Source organism: Streptopelia decaocto, assembly GCF_964273445.1.
Source record: "Streptopelia decaocto genome assembly, chromosome: Z".
Lineage (NCBI taxonomy): Eukaryota > Metazoa > Chordata > Aves > Columbiformes > Columbidae > Streptopelia > Streptopelia decaocto.
Genome location: NC_138657.1, coordinates 50,606,269 through 50,628,110, shown reverse-complemented (window position 1 = coordinate 50,628,110; position 21,842 = coordinate 50,606,269). Strand labels below are relative to the sequence as shown.

Genomic DNA, 21,842 nt, shown 5'->3' with positions numbered 1-21,842 from the left:
ACACAAAGCATATTAGCTGTTCCGCGTGTATGTTTGTCCAGATGAAGCCCAGTAGTTCACAAGACACTAAAGCTTTGCCAGTAGGAAATTAGTTTGCATAATACATTTTTAACATACCTATAATCATAGGAAGATCTTAAATTTCTAAAGTCGAAATCATAATACTATTAAGGGGTGGGCTTGGTTAAGTTACCAAAGATTAAGACTTGCAATACATGGAGAATCACTTTAAAAATAATCTGTTTGCACACCTAAATATCTTTTTCCACAATTTAGCAGTCTAATATTTTAGATACCAGCTCATTAGGTGAAAATGGCAACAGACTTTCTCAAGTCATTCATACTAGTACTACAGTCTTCATCAAGAGACCTTTTTCTTGATGACTTAATACACACGGCCTCAAACACTGAAAATGTATTATATAACACTATGCACTTAAATATCAAATCACATATTCTTTTAAGCAATTTATAAATTAATTGAAACAGCCCATTTGGAATAGAATCCTGTCAAAGAAACCATTGCCAGTATTTTTTTAATTCCAGTATTCACTCTGAAACTGAAGCTACAGTACTTAAGTTTTAACCAGTTTCAAAAACTGAGCTAATTTATGAGAAATCTTTTCACCTTTTTTAAGTCTTCTGTGAGGTGCCCACCCAGCTGCTCACTTACTTCCTTTCTTCCAAAGGACAGGTGGAAGAAAATAAGACAAAAAAGCTCAGGGGTCAAGGTAAAGGCAGAGAGATCACGCACCAGTTACGGTCACGGGTAAAACAGACTTGACTTGGGCAAGATTTAAATTATTTTCAATTAAAAGAGGGTAAGATGATGAGAAATAAACACAAAGCTAAGAACACCTTTCCTCCACTCCCCTTCTTCCAAGCCTCACCTTCATTCCTTCACTTCTCTCACCACTATCTCCCTCCCCTCCCCCGAGCAACAAAGAGGAACAGGGAATGCAGGTTGTGGTCAGTCCGTAACAGCTCCTCTCTGACACTTCTTCCCCCTCATGCTGTTCCCCTGTTCCAGCGCAGGGTTGCTCCCACTGGAGACTTCACGAACTGCTCCAGTATGGGTCCCTCCTGTAGGGCACAGTCCTTCAGGAACAGACTACTCCAGCATTGGTCCCCCATGGGATGCAAGTCCTACTAGAAAGCCTGCTGCAGCCCGGACTCCTCTCTAAGTACTGCCAGGAGCCTGCTTTGGCACGGGCTCCCCATGGGCTGCAGTGTGGATCTCTGCTCTACTGTGGTTCTCCATGGGCTGCTGGATGACAACCTGCATCACCAATGGTCTTCTCCAAGGGCTGCAGATGGACACCTTGAATCACCATGGTCTTTTCCATTGACTGCAGGGGGGATAGCTGCCTCACCACAGTCTTCACCACAGGCTGCAGGGGAATCTCTGATCTGGCACCTGGAACACCTCCTCCTCCTTGTTCTCTGACCTTGGTGACTGCAGGACTGTTTCTCTCATAAAAGCTTTTTTTACCCTTTCTTACATATGCTTTCCCATAGGTGCCACCATCTTCACTGCCAAGAACAGCTGTGCCCTGCAGTGTGTCTGGCATAGGACAGCCCTGGCCTCTCCTCACAGAGGTCCCTGCAGTCCTCCCTGAGAGCACATGAGCAAAGACACACAGTGCATTTACAAAAGCAACACCCCTAGCTTTCAAATTTGTGAAATTCCAAACACTATAGCAGAGTAACTGCCTTTTTAAAGCAGCAAGTGCTTCCAGGAGAAAGAGCGTACCACACACTTTTCAATTTAAGAAACCACTGCTTCCCAAATGTTTGTGTCCACACAGACTCACTACAAGCTGTTTGACAGATGTAATTTTAAACACTGAGAGTGTAGGAATAGAAAAGATAAGTCACAATGGATTCAAGGGATAATGATAAGCTTAACCAGAAGCTTCAGTATTATCAAGTAGATTAGTTTTGTAAATGGTACTAGCATTTTGAGAGCAAGATACTTTACAATAAATAGTAAAAACTGATTACTGAATTCCTTCCTAAAAAATATTTTGTCATGTTTAATTAATGTATTATTGAGTGTTTTACTGAACATTAAGGTAAAAATGATGAAATGCATTAACAACATAAATTTCAGTTTCCAAAAATGTATCCTAGTATATGGATGAAACTATTAAATGATAAATCACAGATATTCCAGTTACATTATGGTTATGCTTTTTTTACATAAACTGAAATTAGCACCTTTTATCAGACTCCTGCTGAACAAATATCAGAAGCCCTGTACATTTTCACACAGTACATGTCAGAAGGAAGACACAAAAGCATTACTGTCACAGATCTCTAGGACACAAGCATTCTCTTACAACATTTCCTAATAAAACAATCTGCACCTAATTTGAAATAAGGAGTGCACTTAGATTTTCTTCATAAAGTTCCTGTGCAACGCTTTTATGTATTTACCGTAGAAATACAAAAGGTATTCACCGTTCTGTTTATTTACACTGAACTTACCTATGGCATAGTTTTACTGTTGATGGCAATATCTTTTCTTCACCATAATGCTCACATTCTAGAGGAAAAGCACTAAAAGGCAAAGATATATATATATATGTAATATTTGCAATTACTTGGGCATGCAAAACCTTCTGATATAGAATGCAAGTACATTACAAGTGATGTGAAGCACATTAGCTTTCCTAGACTGTTACGGAAGATCCAGCAGAGTTTTTTTGAAAACTAAACATAAATTGTAGGGCTCAGAATTCAGACACTGTTCAAAAGTATGCATCATTTAAAGTGAAAAAATAAAACCTAAGTGTAAGCATTCTAAGTTCTTTGCTTAATAATTTTCTTGCTCTGTGCTAGCTACAGGGACTATATTCTCTTCACACGCAATCCACATGAAACATGTGCCATACTTGTCCTCATTTCACAGCTTGACTTTCTGTTTAATTTTCATTTTTCATCTCTGCCTGCATAAATGAGCACACTTGACCCGTAAGCTTCAGCCAGACATCAGGGAATATTGTTAGAATTTAAATAAGCCCTCTTGTTAAAAAAAAAAAAAACAAACAATTACTAAATATCAGTATAATGGCAAACACACCACCAAAGCAAAGTTAACAAAGCAATGTCATTGAAGTGAAATAGCTGTTTATGATGAAGTAGAAAGAGGAAGAGAAGGCAAAGGAAGACAAGAAAAAGAGTCAAAACGGTGTTACATAGCAGGAAAAGTAATTAGCTCCTAAGCAGAAATCAGATCTACAATCCATATAGATTGAAGATAAAAGGTGAAACAAGACTGGAAGACTTAAGGAAGAGGTCACAGTAGCTGAGATGCAAAACTAATAGCAGTTAATAGAGGTTTTCTTTATTAGATGGAATTTCATAAACATTACTAAGCACTGTAGAGAGACTGACTGAAAAGCAAGGAGAGGAGTGATAAAGACAAGCAAGAAGAGTGAAGACAATAGCTACATACATGTTTCAGTTGACTGACAGCAGTCATACACACAACACCTTGAGAAGACGAAAAGGAATCTCAGTCTCAGTTTCAGAAACATAAATAAAATCGATGGCAAAAGACAGACAGGCTATTTGTCTGTGTCGACACATGGCTTAAATACAGAATCTATAGTCAAATTAACCAAATACATATAAACTTAGCCAAAAGATTATAGTAATACCATCCCAAAACAAAATCCCAGTTTGCGATGAAGAAGCACACAGGGACAACTGCATTTGCTGTGTCCATAGAGAACTATCTATTTCTGAGAGTACTTGCTTTCCCACATTTTATGTAAGAAGTCAAAGGCAAAACTTAGTAGCTTGGATTCACCATTACACTGGTGTGGCTAAACTGTTAACTCTGGAAGCACAGTAGTTACTACCAATTCAGAAGAGTTTGTTAACTTCTCTGCTCCATTAAATGAACATGCTACAATTCACCTACATCCATTACCACTTCCAAATTTTTGAGCACTTGACTTCACAACTTCAGTCATGTTCTGTCTTACCACAATAGTTGATTAAATACTTCTTCAGCATAGCCAAGACAAAGACTAAAAGAACCATTCCCTAAATATTTCTACTGTTTAAAGGTTAGATGAGCAATTCTGTGGTATTTGAAGGACTGACAGACAACTTAATGGACAAGGGAATTCCAACACAGAAAATCCTGCCTGTTTGAAATGTTCATTTTGCACTCTCTCTGCTGCACAAAACTCTACACACAGAGCAACTGAAAGAGTTTTAAAAGAACTATACACTTGTGTTAACAAAAATGTTCCTTCAATTCACCACTATACTCAAACTATTTTTTATTTAAATCCATGCTGTGTAGTTGTATAAATCTGAATAACTAGGAACACTGAAAACTCCTTAAGAATATACACAGAACCAGACATACAGAAATTAAAATTAAGCAAATATCTTCCTTACAAATTAATTCACTGTGGGAAAATGTCAGTATTTTTTTCCTTTTAACAAATAGATTATGATCTCTGAACGATTTACATTTAAAGAGTACTTGCCTAAAGATCTGAAGAAAACTGTTTAAAGGCACTGAAAAAAAAAAAAACACTGTAATATTATATACATGGTGAACAAAAGGATGTTAGAAAAACATATTCAGGCTCTCCTCTGTCCTCTCTTCCATTATATGCTCACTATATTAAACAATTTTGCTGCTATTGTTCCAAATTCACACAGCACCCAAAAGAATACGTTCTATACTAAGCAAATACATGCTGCTACAGAAAACCTGTGAAGATAAACAATCTTCACCTAAACCTGCACTGGAGAAATTTTCCTTTAAATCCTCTTAATCTTTTCCTTCTTGATTCAGTATTCAGAAACCAATGGAGCAGTGCAACATCGGCTTTAAGAAAAAGCAATAATTACACAAGGCCACAAAAATTTGATAAAATCTTCTAATTGTATTAGTATTAGAGTTCTCCACTTTCAAGTGCCCTGGAAACAGCTTCCAGTTCTTTAGGTTGCATCACTAACAAAGATCATACACACCCAGTGAAACACAATTTCTTCCACAGCTTCTAGTGAAAAAAATCTCAAAGCCCGATATGGGCTGGTAATTTTAAAGCACCATTACATTTCATTATCAGACAATTATTTCTAATTTCTTGCACAGCCACACTCATGTAAGAACATCCCATTCAAAGTTTGGTTTAGGATCAAGGGCAAATTATTGCCAGAAAGTGGCAGGCTGCTAAAGTTCAAATTCTAATACAGGGATTGGCACACAGGAAGAAGTTAGACCTATAAAACATTGCAGACTTCCCTAGATTACAAAGATACATATCTACACATCTCTAAATCTCAGTTGAAAATGTCCAATTTAACACTACTAAAGACTATACACCACGTAACAATAACCCTACTTCAGTGCAATAAAGACTTTCTAGGACCTTATATAAGGCAGGGTAATAGACTAACTCATTTAAGCACCTCCTTTATTCATACATCTCTCAAATGGCTGTCTGCAGCAACAGCACCACTGTAAGTACATGCAAGTTTACATATTCAGAGGTGTATGTCATAACAATGTTCACATTCAAATGTGCAAGTCACCTTTAAAATAAAAACTTACTAGCTACTTCACTCATTTTCACGTTCCAGATTTACTCTTAAATAGACCTGTTAAGAGAACATTAAAGCTGCTAAATAAAGTACTCCACTGTCAGGAAGTGACAAAATTAACAAAAAATGCAACCATAACTGCTCCCTTAGTTATGTATCATATGTATTACTTTTCAGAGTTTAATTACAAAAATCCTATATCACTGCTAGTATCAGTATACTAAGATTTTTCTCTAATTTTAGAAAAAGCATACGATAGTGCAAGTGTTAGGGAGAACAAGAAAATATTCCATTAAGCAAAAAGACAGTAAATAAACACCTTTGATTTTAGCACAAGGCATTTAGAAATTCACTCAGTCTCCTACATTTTCATCCATCTTCAGTTTTTCTTCACCACTAAAGCTTCTTTGTTCACATACTTCTATTCCCAAGGTCTTAGGTTTTTTGGCACTGACATCGATCTAGCAGCAAAGCTTCTCCTTACACCTTCTAAAAATGCACAGAAAGTTTCTAGTGCCTCTGTCACAGATCTCCAATAGCCTTCCTCTAACACTATATATAATTTTTATGGAATAATTCACCTACTAAGTAGCCTTGTTTCACATGGAGAACAGTCACGTTCCATTTCCAGTATTCATTTGAATGTTATGAATACTTTTGGACCGCAGATAGAGTAACATGGAACTTTATTCTGCAAAACTCCTTTAGAAGTAATTAACAGTAGAAAAACTGCAATTCACACTACAAATCTGAAATCAAGCTCAGAATGAGATCTTCATTGGGAGGTAGTCAACACACAAGTCAAATATCTAACCAACTATTTCTAGTATTGTTTGTATGCCCCATGGAAAGATTAAGTTGTTCTTTCTAGCCCAGCTATGAGACAATTGCATCATTTTCATTCATTTTCATAAACATGTCTCCATGCAACAGAGGACACCTGTGAAATTTCAAATCTACAGCAAAAAGGTTCTCAATTGAAGAGTCCTTGAAAGTTTAGGATAGTTTATAGCCTTGAAAACCTCTTGGGATAGAATTTGAGTTAGAAAATAACTCTAAATTTCTATATAATTTAGTCAGATTCATTGTTTACTTAAATGAAAAAAATAAATCCACTCTTTAATCATTAAATATTTAATTATTCACATAATCTTCATGTCACCCTAAAAGTAGAATTGTTATTCCAACAATTCATATTACCAGTAAGTTTGTCTATACCTTTATTTTCATACAAATATATGCTTTTAATATCAGTACCACATCGCTTTGACGGTTTTTTCTTTTTATCACTAATTCGAGTCTGAAAAGAAAAACACTTTCACATACAAACTCCAGAATAAGAGATATTAAAAAGTTCATAGCTTAAGTCAATTAAATGTAACCAATCTGACTTTGACTTAAGAATATTATTTAATCATTTTCCAGATTTCAGAAGCAGAAAAAAGGCAAGATCATCAGCATCTCAGTCAAAACTGAGAGTGAGAATGCTGAAATATTCAGCACATAGAACTTCCACAGATGCTACTTATTCATGAGTTTCAAAAAACAAAAAAAAATTCCAAACTAATTTCTTCTGACACAATTTTGCTCTCCAGCTATCAATGACCTGTATAAAAATTGCTCATTACTGTATCATTATAAGCTTTTCTCTAAACGTAAGCTCAACACAATGAAAACTTATTCATTAGTAACTCATTTTGTTCACAACAATGTAATCCATTTGATTTATATAGGGAATTTCAGTCTAACTTTTGCAAGTCTAATGCAGCCTAATTTTCTAGGTTTTTTAATCTTTTAACGTTATATATATATATATATATACACACACCTTGGCATTACCTGCTCTTTCCTTCCTACCATTTCTAGCACATCTCAAGATTAATCATACTTTCAGATGTTAGTTGATTCATCTAAGAACTTTTTCTTCTCCCATTTCTTAAGTACTTATCCTCGTGACTTCAGTCAGGTAAACCACTACCTTGGAAACACTGAAAAAGAACACACAAATCCTCTGAAGCAACACCATTCTGCCCCACAGAAAACAACATTCTTTTGCAAGAAACAAGGACAAACTTTTTCAGTTTTGCATAAAAGGGTTGGTGTCTCTACATCATTAAGATGAAAAACCTGTGGAACACACAAGACGTGAAGATGCACCTGAATCACATCTTACACAGCATCCACATTCGGCTATCAAAAAACACTGTTCACATTCTTTCCCAGCCACCTTGTCTTTCAAAATACTGAAGACTAGATCATGTATATGCTATGCAATACACTAATGAGTTGCAAATACTTCCAACAGTTTTAGCGGAAAAGAGGTAAAACAAGCAAAGCAAGTACTACTTCTTGATCATATGCAGATCAAACTCTTCACACTTCAGAAGACACATTTATTTAAGAAAGCAAACATAATACCCTCATTTCAAAGGCAAATTAAATCTCCTTATAACAGATCATGCAGGAACTCAGGTGTGCAATTTGTTTCTCAGTATACATGGCCCCAAAACATACTGGATTTGTGTTCTTCAGCACTCCAAGGCAACTAACAAATCGCAACTACACTTAAATTTTGTTTGCATTACCAGCACTTCCAACAATTTGATGCTTGTATCTCAAGTACTTTCTATGTCACTACTTCTGTCTTTTTTTACTTAAGTCTCAAGTTTTCCACAGATTCTTCTGTACCCTTTCTATAGGAGGACTACAGAAATGCTGCTCACCATTGTAGGGAGGAAATTCGTGCTGCCAAAGCTCAATTAGAATTGAAGCTGGCCAGTACTGTGAAGGACAATTAAAAAGCCTTTCTAAAATGTATTAATGGCAAAAGGCAAACTAGAAATAACATTTGTCCATTACTTCATGAGCATGGTCACCTTATTAACAGCGCTATGTAGACAAAGCCAAAATGTTTAATGCTTTCTTTGCCTCTGTCTTCAACACTGATCATGGACATGGGGGCTCCCGTAGCCCTGGGCTAGAAAACCATGGCTGCAAACACCCAATCAATCTGGAACTTGTACGGGATCTGCTGCTCCAGCTAGATCCCTACATGTCAATGTGGCCTGACGGAATTCATCCAAGTGTGAGAACAGCAAGTGTATGGCTCCAGCCACCTGTATGATAAAGGAAGATCAATACTAATATGACCATCTGGATGAATAATACTAACATGATTAAATCACAGCAATTAGTCAAACATAAATGGCCCTGGACAGGTTATACAGAAGCATGTTTTTTTTGGAGTGTAAGGAGCAATAGCCCAGGCCAGTGAGAATGATACCTTGGGCCAGAAAACTGTCTCCCTGTGTATGATGTGTGACTGTTGGGCCTGGGCATGTGAACAAGTGGGTTGAAACACTGTCCACAAGATATGCACGGGAATGTGACTGGAAACAGTCACAAGATGAGTGTGGTGTGTTTGGAACAACATTTTTTGAAAAAGCATCCTGTTTAACCTCTTGGTCCAGGCCCGTGTCTGTAAACCTATAAACTGAGAATTGTTAATAAAAGAGGGATCAGATCAGCTTGACTCAGCTCTACCTAGCTCTGCTCTGGCTGCTAACAAGAACTCTGTGTCTGTGCATCTCTGTATGCATCGTTCTCATTGCTGCATACAAGGGTGCATAAAGAGCTGGCTGACATCATAGCAAGAACTCTCTCCATGATTTTTCAACGCTCTTGGGAATCTCGAGAGGTCCCAGTTGATTGGAAGCTGGCAAATGTTGTGCCAATCTACAAGAAGGGCAACAGGGATGACTCTGGTAACTACAGGCCTGTCAGTCTCACTTCTGTGTCTGGCAAAATCATGGAGAAGATTGTTCTGGGAGTTATTGAAAAACATCTGAATGACAATGCAGTCATTGGTCCCAGCCAGCATGGGCTCATGAGGGGAAAGCCTTGGTTGACAAACTTTAAATTAATTCCACGACAAGGTTACCCAACTAATTGCCCAAGGGAAGCCTGTCAATGTGATCTTTTTGGATTTCAGTGAAGCCTTTGATACTGTCTCCCACAGTATTCTCCTGGACAAGATGTCCAGCATATAGATGGACAGATACACAATACAAATGGGTGAGCGACTGACCGATGGGCTGGGCTCAAAGGGTTCTAGTAATTAGGGTTATGTCAGGCTGGTGACCAGTCACTAGCATGGTTCTGCAGGGATCCATCTTAGGGCCAGCTCTCTTCAATGTCTTCATAAATGACTTGGATGCAGGATTTGAGGGACTGCTTAGTAAGTTTGCTGATGACACTAAATTGGAAGGAGGTGTCAACACTCTTGAGGGCAGAGAGGCTCTGCAGAGGGATCTGAACAAACTAGAGAACTGAGTAATCATCATCCGCATCAAGTTCAACAAGGGCAAGTGCCAGATTTTGCACCTGGGACACGGCAACCCTGCCTGTACATACAGACTGGGGTATGAGATGCTGGAAAGCAGCTCCACAGAGAAGGATCTGGGGCTTCTGCTTGATGGCAAGTCGAACATGAACCAACTGTGTGCCCTGGCAGCCAAGAGGGCCAACCATGTCCTTGATGTATCCAGCACAGCACTGACAGCTGGGCAAGGGAGATGACTGTCCCACTCTGCTCTGCACTGGTGCAGCCTCACCTAGAGCACTGTGTGCAGTTCTGGGCACCATAGGATAAAAAGCATATAAAGCTACCGGTCAGTGTCCAGAAATGGGCTAAGATGTTGGTGAAGGGTTTGAAGGAGAAACAGTATAAGGTGCGGCTAAAGTCACTTGGTTTGTTCAGCCTGGAGGAGACATCATCACGGTCTGCAGCTTCCTCACAAGGGGAGGAGGAAGGGCAGGTGCCAAACTCTTCTCTTCAGTGACAAATGACAGAACTCAAGGGAATGTCAGGAAGATGTGCCAGGGGAGGTTTAATTTGGACATTAGGAAAAGATTCTTCACCCAGAGGGTGGTGGAGCACTGGAACAGGCTCCCCAGAGAGGTGTCGCAGCCCCAAGTCTGACAGTGTTCAAGAAGAGAATGGACAATGTCCTCAGACACATCATGCGAACTTTGGCCTCATCCTATTCAGGGACAGGATTTGCATTCGATGTTCCTTGTGAGTTCCTTCCTACTCAGGACATGCTAAGATTCTATTCTGTTTACTTTTACAGATTTGTAAGATTCTCCCCACATAACATTAAGTTTTATGTAACTGAATGCAAGTCTACATACACACTCAGTCCACAATCACAGAGATTCACTCAAATAAGCAGCCTAATTGAAAATAAGTAAGTCTGAGTGGATTTCTCATTAATAAAAATTTACACAGCCAACCTTTCTAAAAAGTCAGGTTTTCCTGTCAAGTTACATACATAAAAACATTTTCCTCTTACAGTATCAACTGCCACACACTATTTTCAATAACAATAATTAGCTCAAGATTCTAGAACGAGCTTTTAAACTTGCACATATATAGCTATTTCCCCAGGGAAAGTTCATCAGCAAACCACGTAGAGTCACATATAATCCTTCTTTAATACATGAGACCTACAAGAAAAACCAGATTCGTTTATTAACATTTAACTAAATCTTCCTCTATACAAAAGGTAATAAAAAATATCTTTATTGAAGTTTGTTTTAAGAAGTCCATTCTGGTTAGGCTACTGTAATTTTTCTTGTACCAAGGTTTAAAGTAACATGAAGATATCTGAGGGTTATCAATACCCAAACTTTAGTACATAATCCGTACATTGAATTTTGTCACTTGAAAGACTACTACCTAACCAACAATAATGCAGCCTTCAGCATCACGCAACTGCCAGTTCTGGTCAAAATACTATTACACCAGAAAATGTATACACTACTCAAGGACACCCCAATTCACTACAGTTTTTCCCCAAATGACAGACCGGATTAACTACATAAAAATTAAGATCCCCTAACAATCTCTTCATCTCTGTAAATTTAAAATTAATATCAACTAAGGACCACTACTTTCTGTTCAGTGCACAAACATTTATGTTTTCTCACTGACTTTTCCTCTAAGTTTGGACCTAATCCACAAATCACACTTTATTACAGTCTTTCACCACAAAATCCCACTGACTTCAGTTTAAGATTTCACACAACTGAAAGCATTTACTTGGTTTATTTTTTTTGTGCATGCATCCTGTTTGCAGTATCATATAATCATAATTTTAGAGTAACAATTGAAAGTCAGTTTTCAAGAAAGGAGTGGTACAACACAAGGAATAAATTAAAAAAAAATAAAGACAGTATTAAAGTTTATTAACTAAAGAGCAGAGAAAGGATGTAACTGATGGTTACACAGCATTCCAGTAATTTGTTTTTCTCACTTTTCCAACACCACCTCCACACACATTTAAATGGGCTATATTGTTCACAGCTGACAGAAAGCTAATGCTGAGCTAGCTAATGCTGTACAATGGATGCTTCAATTTTCTACATCAAACATTTTACCATGTGCACTCAGCTGTTACAGCAGAACAACTGAAAGGTATATATTCGCTTAAAGCTAGGCTAGAGAAACAGTGAAGTTGAACACATCTAAAAGCTAGAGCACAAAGCAAGGACAGCATCACGTTTTGTCTAACACCAGAACTATGTCTGAAGACAAAATCAAGCACAATCGTGAAGCACTCCACTGTGACGTGGGAGGAGAAAACAAACAAACAAACAAACACACAAACGAACACCAAACCAAACACCACCACACAAAACCCCACACATATTTTTCTAAGAGTCCAAAAGACACTAACTCTTTTCCAGTTTAGAATTTGGATAGAATTAAGCACATAGTTTGTTCTAGCATTCCACAGTGATTGTGAAAAGCAGTTTTCAAAATGAAAAATCTAGTTAATTCACTGAGACCAACTCCTCCTCACCTTTACCTTTAATTACATAGTCATATTCTGCTATAAGAACTTAGAGAGGAGCCAAATGCAAGATAAACTATTTTAACTCTGGATTTTTTCAGCTTGAACTGCAGTCACATCAGACATTGACTACTGTGCTGTGCTCCTGAAAAACAAGCCTAGAAAATAAGACATCACATGCTCAGGCCTGAAAGATCATTATTTGATCCCATAAAACAGTTATCTATTACCAGTAATACTGAACATTATTCCTTTTTATGAGACCAGACCTTCAAAGGCACATACTTAAGTTTCAAAGGCTCTGACAACACAGAACTAATTAAAGTATGTTTTAGTATCTCTGCCTTTCCTTATTTTGACCTTACCAAATTCATTTGCCCTCTCAACTGTTCCTGAATTACTTGTAGTTCTTTCCCCTATAGCTCTTCTTCTACTTTAGTCCAACTACAACTGTACTGAACTGCAGCTCCAATTGTGCTCTTCCATATGTGGCCAGTATGGATACATGTACTGGCATCTGAGAGGAGGGAAATACTTCTTTGTCACCTAGCTCAGACAAAGCCCAAGTTATAGCCCTAGCCACCCTCCCACTGTTAAGGTTTCCTCCTTTTTCTGGATACAAGCAAAGAAAACACCAAAATCACATGCCAGAAAGTCACTTGGTGTTAAATTTCAGTGCCTGGCACCACAGCAATCTCCCATCAACATGACAGAGCAGGTTCCAGAGAAGTTTTGTTCCATTCATGCATCCCAGGCTTGAACGCAGTCATGACTTAACTTTTGCAGAATTCCTTTAAACTGTCAGCTCTGTTGGACTGTTCTAAATTATGTTTAAAAAACTTCCATAAAGTTTTCTTCTTGCTTTATAAGTTTAAAATGGAATTAAATGTTACAGATAAAAAAGCGTCAGGAACCACAAAATTAGAATCATGCCAGCCACTGTCATATTTATAACAAAAGATACGTAGTGACACAAATTAAAAAAAAAATTAGCCACAGTTACAATCTTAAATTTAATCTCCTCATACAAAATATACTTAAATCAATTACTTCGTATGAAACTCAGCATAAAAATCAAATCTCTCAAAGTTTTATACAAAACCAAACAACACTGAATACAAAATAATCTGGTGTAAATTAAAAGTTCAGAGAACAAAATAACCTGTATGCTACCAGCATGAGTTCTGCCAGCATCTGATGGCAATTAACTAACTACAACAATTTTAATTTAAAACAAAATTCTCATGCACTAAATGAAAAACTGTCAGTATCTTGATGCAGGCACTGTGTAGCAAACTCTCAGTTTACTACTTAGGGAGACTAAGATCCAGACTAAGCAAATGGTTCCTCAAATGTAACAAGGTTAGTTAAGCTTAGCTCTCTATAGATTAGTGTTCAACACCCACACAGCCTCATTTGTAGTAACTTCAACTTGCTGGAGATCTTCCATGTTTCCACAGAATTCCCAGGCCTTCCTCTGTCACATCTTGAGCTCTATTTTGCAAAACCCCTAGTTTCTTCCCACAATAAAACTATCACCTTCACTTCTCACTCAGCAGAGCGGTGTACTGTTGCTTGCCCAGTACCACAAAATGTAAGATGAACAGCTCTCAAGCTACCACACAGAACAGGTAACATCCTTCCTTCACTGTGGATAGTTACAAGTATCTATCTGCTTACTGTCACCTGAAAATTCAAGATTCATCACTTGGTTTCCCTCCAGATTTAGAGATTCCTCAGCCTACAAGCAGCAAACGTTAAATAGAAGTAAAAAACTTTCACAACCTGATACCTTGAGCAATCTCCTCCTGGAATACTGTAAGAAATTAATGACTAGCAGCTGTTTGAGACAACCTTCCATAGAAAGAGAAAGGAAGAATGCTTCATACTGGACTTCTTCAGTTTCAGAAGCCAGTATTTGCAAGACACAAATAAGAAAATATTAGTGGTCAAGGTTAGCGTGAAACATGTCTCCCATGAATCCCAGAGTAACCATGTCCCTAACTGCAAACTCTACAATATTACTTCATCTTGACAAGATTACTGCAGAATTATATATATTATATATTCATTATATTCATGATATATATTATATATAATATCTGGTTTTATATGGACATTATCTACATTTAAACTGACATCAACAATACCAAAGATATCTGAAATTAATTATGTACTTAATTTTGAGCTACTGGAACTCCTCTAAATCAACAATGAATACCTTTAGAAGATTGCTTTACATCATTACATTAAAAAGCTGTTGAAATATTAAAATTATTTAATGTCTTTACACATAGAAATGCAAGCTGCTTCATTTAAGTCCAAATATAAAGATCTAAAATGAAAAATGTTTAGTGCCTTAAATGCAGAAAGGTACTCAAATACCTGGCAATAGAGACAATGACCCTTTCAACAGCCTGCGATGCAATTTCAATGACTCCTGTTTCACACAGCTTTGCTGCATCTCTTAAAATACAGCACCCTCGTGCTCAGTAGCCTCCATAGGTTGCCACCCAAACATCACCATTAACTATGCTTCTGTTCCATCTGCTTTCTATTATTGTACATGATTTATTGAATAATGAGCATGGCACCTCAAGAATTACTCAATTAATAAACGTGGAGACTACAAGAAAGTGTGTCAAACCACATACTTTAAACTGGAATCTGGGCCTTGCTTGTCATAAAACATCTCTGTACTAAAGAGGGCATTATCTTCCATTGCTATCATCCACATCATGACTTAATAAAAAAATAACACAATTTAAACATGTGGTTGGGTATAAATTCCCATATAGGCAATTACATCCATGTAATCTGGAAAAAAAATCATTTCTAGGAAAATGACATTAAATTACTAACAGATTTTAGTAAAGTAAAACAGTTATTTAAAGTCTTGGTATGTTAAAAATTAAACAGACAAGTAACCTTGCAAGGACAATCATAAAGCATGGAAAACACTGTTGTAATTCCATTAGTGATGTTCTACACAATGTCAGATTAAGTAATAAACCTACTTGAAGTATGCAAATCTTACCTCTGTGTCTGTCATGGACTTCTGTGACCTACAGTCATCTGAGTACAGATTTTTGCAATGACAGTTCTGACTTGTCATTATTATCTCCTCCCATTCCTAACTCCACTGCACAAGGCAGCAATAGAATACTAGACACAAAAATAGTACGAAAAAAAAAAAGTCATTTTTCCATACCTACAGGGTATGCTTGTTCTGTATAAAACACCTCTCTTCTAAAAGCCAAAAGTGGATATTATCTATCTTGTATTAAAAAGCTTTCCTAAAATGTATGCCGAGCTTTTACATGTAAATATACTCAAAAACAACAGATAAAGGAATAAACAAGAGAGAGAAAACTTAATGACAGGGAACTACAGTGAAATTTGTTCAAACAAAAATTCTAACAAATGCAGGATAATGTATTTGAATAAACATCCTAGGAGGATGCACTGGTAAACACATTTTTAATATTCTGAAAGTGTTAGATATTTAATATTTTAAAATATTTTCTGTCCTTTTTCTTTGAAAAAAAGTCATCCTACTCATTCATTCAAGGTAGTGAACATATCTATGGAACACTAGAACTAAATAGAACTAAATCTGATCAAAATTAATTAATCTATATTCTTTAAACATAGCCGAGTACTTTACTACTTACTAAGAGTTTCAGAACTCCCTTTGAAAGCACAGCTTTCAAAAAACTCTAAATAACCAAAATCCAAACCAATTCTAGAGCACAGACTGCTGTCTAATGTCTCCTTTTCTATATTCTCCCTATTCCAAGGAGAAGACATTCCACTATAAGTGGCTTACCTAAGGTCACAAGGAAGGACAGATGTTTCAGTTAGTGTCTTTTATCTGTGATCATCAGCCTAGCTTTTAACTACTTTCTTACTACTCTGCTTTTATTTATGCAACTATTTAGCTTAAACACATACATTTTCCCTCACTGAACTATTTCAGCTGTGGTCCACAAACCTCTAGAACACCAGCAACAATGTCTGGGAAGCTACTCTGAACCACACTCAGAAAAACAAGCTCAGCAGCAGCAGGCTTGATTTCACTGCATTGGTTCTACAGCAGCACTTAGGAGGCATTAAAATGCTTGCATAGAGAGGAAAAAAAAAAAAAAAAAAGCATGCCAGAAAGTATATGGCAATTAGATAAAAGTTACTTCTTCTTCATCTTTGAATAGAGCATGGAAAATAATTATCTAGAAATCTCAAAACACTTCTGAAAGAATATTAAAGGCCCAGAAAGAAAGCAAAAAAGATGTTGTAATTCTTAAGCTTTTACCTATTCTTCTAGGGTACATTACTTGCTCCCTGAGAATATACCATTCCATTTTATTGCTAAATAACTCCCAGCTTATCACGATGAGTTTACTATCATCTAACTACAGTCCGCTGCTGAAAAGTCCACTCTTCCACTAAACACTGTGTCAGCTCCTTTGCCCATACAACTGCAGGTAGGGTATGCAGGATCAACTGAAAACTCTTGCAGATAGCTTGCAGTTGAATCAGTGAGCTTAAACTGTGAAGAAGCAGCACCCCAAACTCCTCCACAGATTTGTTCTTCCTGTTATTTGTGTATGCCTTTAATTGTGTTATTGCTTTTGTGTACGCTAGCCCAAAACCAACAGTTAAAAGTAAAATGAAAAATCTAAGATATGAGAAGTACCTATATGTTTGTTTACAACAGACTGAAAAAAACTGTTTAGCTAGTATGAATTATTAAGAAAAGCTGAGATAGTTAAGATAGTTAATGCAGCTGATCAGTACCCTGTTCTTTAGAAAGTAGTTTCCTATAATTACAAGATACTGGAGAAAAGTAACCACTGCCACTTCCCTGTTCCTCACATTTGATTTATTGTTGCCTTGGAGTCATAACTAAACTAAATTCATCTTAAACAGCAGAAGACTTCTTAATATTTTATAAAACACAATTTTAAGACAAAAGTAAAGATGTTACAAATACATGTAACTTGGATACTTCTAATCATAGAACAACTTAGCCTAGTCACTACTGAAGCATAAACAATCGAATTTTCATAGAACACACTTTGTGAATGCAGATGGGATGCTAAGTATTGATATATCACATCAACTTCAAAAATATATTTATCTAGTTATGAGACTACGAAAAAGTGAAAAATTGCCAGAGGAAGTAAATTCAGTCTTGTTAATTGTACATAACTGAACTTGGTATGGAAAAACTCTTTTGCGCGCCCAGTGATTTTTTTTTTTTTTTTTTAATGGAAGAATAACTTCAGAACAGTTAAGACAGGGCCTGTAAGTCTTCCAAACAAACTGGCTGAATCTCCTAACCCTGAATATCTTCGTCTTGAACACACAGAAAGGAAAAAAAAAAAAACACACAGAAAAAACACCAAAAACCTTTACACAACACCACACAACCAAAAACCACTTACAGAAAAACTTATGTATCATTATATCAGAACTCTTACTCTAGATTCTGCAATTCATTTACATTTTAGAAACAATTATATCTATTTGGTTCAAAAGCACATTAGCAACACGCAAAAATTAATTTCATTAGCTGAAAGTCATTCTCAGCTGATGAACTAATCTGCTGTTTGCCAGGCCAGCACAATAAAATACCACTTATTTCTATTCTAAACATTGTTTCACTTGCTGAAACTTGTCCATTCAAAAGAAATTGACAGAAGCATGTTGAGATCAGTAGAAACGATCTCCTAAAATATAGTTAACAAACGTCTATCTCATCTTTCCCCTCTAAGAGGAAAACTGCATTATTCCCATCTTGGGGTTAAATATCCCAACACAGCTCAGGATAAAATGCAGAAGTGTTCAGAAAAGGTGTGAGTCTACAGTGCAGATAAGTTGTTTATTCCTACAACTGACTAGTCATAAGCCAGGTAGCAACATTTAATACACATAACAGGGGGCTTCACTTATTATCATGCTTAAGAACATGCAAATAAAGAATAATTTTACACAGTCTATATCACTACATACGTACTTACAAAATATGTTACATACAAAATGCATAAAGAAAATATCTTCATTTATTTTCCAACTCCTTTTACACATAGCATGTCACTTTAACACCCATTAAGGTTTTGACAGCTAAGTCAACAGAAAAGCCTGAAAATAAGCTCTGTGAAAGCTTCACAGCAAATCACCTGAAACATGACTCTTAAGAGATTTTAATGACTCCAAGTTAAAACCATTACACCCAGAGTGTTTATAAATAACTTAAAAAAAAAAAAAAAAAAAAGGCACTGGCAGGTCAGTTTGCCTGTAATATGCTAACCCGCTAACCGAGCCAGTACAAACGCACGCCAACAACCTGCTTCTACAGAACAGGAAAACGAACTTACTCACTTGTTCCTACAAAAACAAGTCAGTGTTCTGTCGGACTAACCACCGCCGACAGCATCGAAATCGGTGATTAGTCAGGAAACCAAACAAGCCGCGAGCAACACTTCTTCGGGAGAGGGCGGCAGCCAGAGGTCTCACAGCGGCAGCTTCTGTCACCCAGGCCAGGAGCTACGGGGAACCGAGGGGGCCTCCCACCGCGGGTCGCGACCCCTCGCTCCGCGCTGCCGGCACCGCCACGGCCCGCACTAGGAGGCGTTAACCCCGCGGAGGGACGCGCAGTCTCCCGCCGCCCACCTGGACGAAGCAGCGCGGCGGCTCCGGGACAGACGGCGCCTCCCTCCCGCCGCCGCGGGCGACCCCGCCTGACCAACCGCCACCTGCAACCCCCGCGACGCCCGCACGCAGGGGGCTCTGCTCCCCGCCCCGTGGCGGCCGGAGGCAGAGGGAGGGAGCCCGCTACAGGCCTCGGCCGAAGGGAGTGCTGCGGCCGCCAACCATCGACGCCCTAGCGAAAGGCGGGTAGGGACAGCTACCTACCGGCTCCGCTGAGCAGCAGGAGCCGCTGCGGGGGGTCTGAGGGAAGCCGGCTGCGCCGCGCGACAGGGAAGAGGCTGGGTGTCCAGCCGGCTGCGCCGCGCGACAGGGAAGAGGCTGGGTGTCCGGCCGGCAGAGTCGGCGGCGAGCCCGTCAGCTCTGGGCACTGCTCCCTGACCCTGCCCTGCCGCGGCAGCTCTAAGATAGGGCCAGGCAAGGAGGGCGCAGCCGGGGAGGGGTTCCGAGTCAAAGGGGAAGCGCCGGCCGGAGCAAGCGAGCGAGCGCCCGCCCCTTCCCACCGCGACAGGAGCTCCGGGCGGGCCGCACCTTCGCCCGGATGCGGAGGGGGCGCGCGCATGGGCAGGGCCTCTCGGAGAGGGAACAGGGGGAGCGCTCAGCCGAGAGCGATCGGCGCCGCTCGCCCCTCGCGCGAGAGATTGACAGGACCCGCCAGCCACTCGGGAGATGAGAAGCGAACGCCAGGCCTCCGGAGGGGCGGGGCTCGCTGGTGGGCAGAGGAAGTAGCCAATGAGGGAGGGGCTGGGCGTGGCGGCGCGAGGAGGTGCGCCGGGATGCGCCTGGGCTGTGGTGCGGGCTGCGCGGGCGGTGGGGGCTGCGCGTCCTGTTCCTGTTTTTTTCCTCCTCAGCGCTGAGGGGCGGATATCGGTCACGCTGCGGCGGGCGGCGGCGCCCAGAGGGGTCTGGTTGGGGGACGGCGCTTGGGTGTGCTTACGGCACCGGGGGGCGTCTGGCTGCCGACCCCTAGCCGCGCTAGCCTCGGTGCTTCCCCTCAAAACTTAAGAGATCCGGTTTAGAGAAGCGGCGGCGGCGGGTCGTTGTAGGCACGCTGTGAGCGTCTCGTTTTAAGCTTCGGTGAGCTGATGCTCTTTGCCGCACTCCTTGCTAGAGAGGCAAAAGTAGCTGCTTAAAATGGGAAGGGCTGAGTGTCCGGGAACGGCTCGATCATTTACAGGCCACAGCTGCCCTTGATTCTGTGCTGCGTACCCCAGTCCCCAAAATGCCAATATCCTTCGACATCGCACTGCTCTCTTTTACCAGATGCTCCAAAAATGATACTGGGTGGGTGACGTTACACACCGCTAGCTTCACTCAGGCGTCGTGCATTCCCTATGTCTCAGAGAAATCAGAACCCCACTCTCCCTTGATGGCTGTGAGAGCTACCATGTAAAAGTTAAAAAAAATAGAATTAAAAATGCTATATAATAGAGTTTGTGACACCATTTTTGCAAAAGAAAAGATCTTTAGGCACTTGTTCACCAGAGGTGAGTAGCATTTTGGTCACTGAGGGTCTATAGTTTTAAGTAAAAGGATTCTTTTTTTCATTTGTAAACTTAAAAATAGCTTTAAAAGTTTATTAACGGCTTTTTTTTACAGTCATTATAAATATGAAGAAGATGCAAAAGGTAAGTGTTGGACCCTCTGACAGATCTTCAGTATTGCTTGCCCAAATCACTTGTTAGGGAAAGTCTGCATCTTTCCAGAACCTGGAAATCCTTGCAGAACAAAGAATTTAAAACAATATAGCTGCAAGAGACTTTAAGAAGTCATTGGCGTAGCCTTGTTTTCCTCAACTGTACATTTCCCAGCCTCAGCAGACATTTAATTATGTCTGCCAAAAAATCTCCATAGGCCATCCATGCTGTTACTCCCATTAAGAAATATTTTGCTGGTGTTTAACTGTTATTTTCTAACTGAAGCCCATTGATAATTGTCTTGTATTCATACTAAGTATTTTGTGGTGTGCTAGTATATAAGGCAGACCACGTTCATTTCCAGAAATGTGTAACTCCGCGCTTCCCACGTGGAGCACAGCTTCACCTTCAGAACATCTAACTTTCTTCCAGCTATTCATCTGGTCTTCTGTAGCATCACACAGGATGTGGTCTTGAATCAATGCAGAGAGCTTTGTGCTGTTTTGCATTGAAAGTTCCCCCTCTGTAAAAGATGGTTTCATCGAATGGGAGTGAGCATGTACTTAATTCCGATTAGTACTGCAGGATCCTGTCAAACATGCATTCCACTCCAACAAGCAACTAAGCAGAGACAAAAACAGTCTTGCATTACTGTGATTTCAGTTGTTTGGGTTTTTGGTTTTGTTTGTTTGTTTGTTTGTTTAGAATCTGTCCTCGAATTTTCTATTTAATCCAAAATGGACACATTCTCACTAATACTAATGTTGCCTTTCCCAGTGTTTTCTAAACAGGCCGTCATAACCTCACAATAAGTGGAGATTTATTTTTTATGAAAAATCTGTAGAGTAGTTTTCCAGTAAAGTTATGATTTCTGATATTTAAAAAAAAAAGCGCAATTCATTGGCCTTTAATTCAACTCAACAGGTTATTTAATCTGTAATTGTAGGATTTAGGTGAAGAACATAAGGCAAAATTGAAAATGTCTTCCACATCTCAGAATTTTGAACAAAACATGCATCTGTTTGGAGTGGTTAGAATTACAGTCAGTCAGGCTGCAGTG

General features: G+C 39.1%; 1 protein-coding gene across 3 annotated transcripts in view; it reads right to left on the bottom strand.

Annotated features, from left to right (window-relative positions):
- Nucleotides 1-19,711, bottom strand: part of CSNK1G3 (casein kinase 1 gamma 3) — an 87,435-nt gene extending 67,724 nt beyond the window's left edge. For all 3 annotated transcript variants that reach the window (XM_082074568.1, XM_082074569.1, XM_082074570.1), the window contains exons 1-2: nt 19,353-19,711; nt 2,491-2,562 (exon numbers count right to left, since the gene is read on the bottom strand). The gene's annotated coding sequence lies outside the window, so the exon portion shown is untranslated. The remainder of the gene's footprint in view (nt 1-2,490; nt 2,563-19,352) is intronic.
- Nucleotides 19,712-21,842: the final 2,131 nt, after the last annotated feature.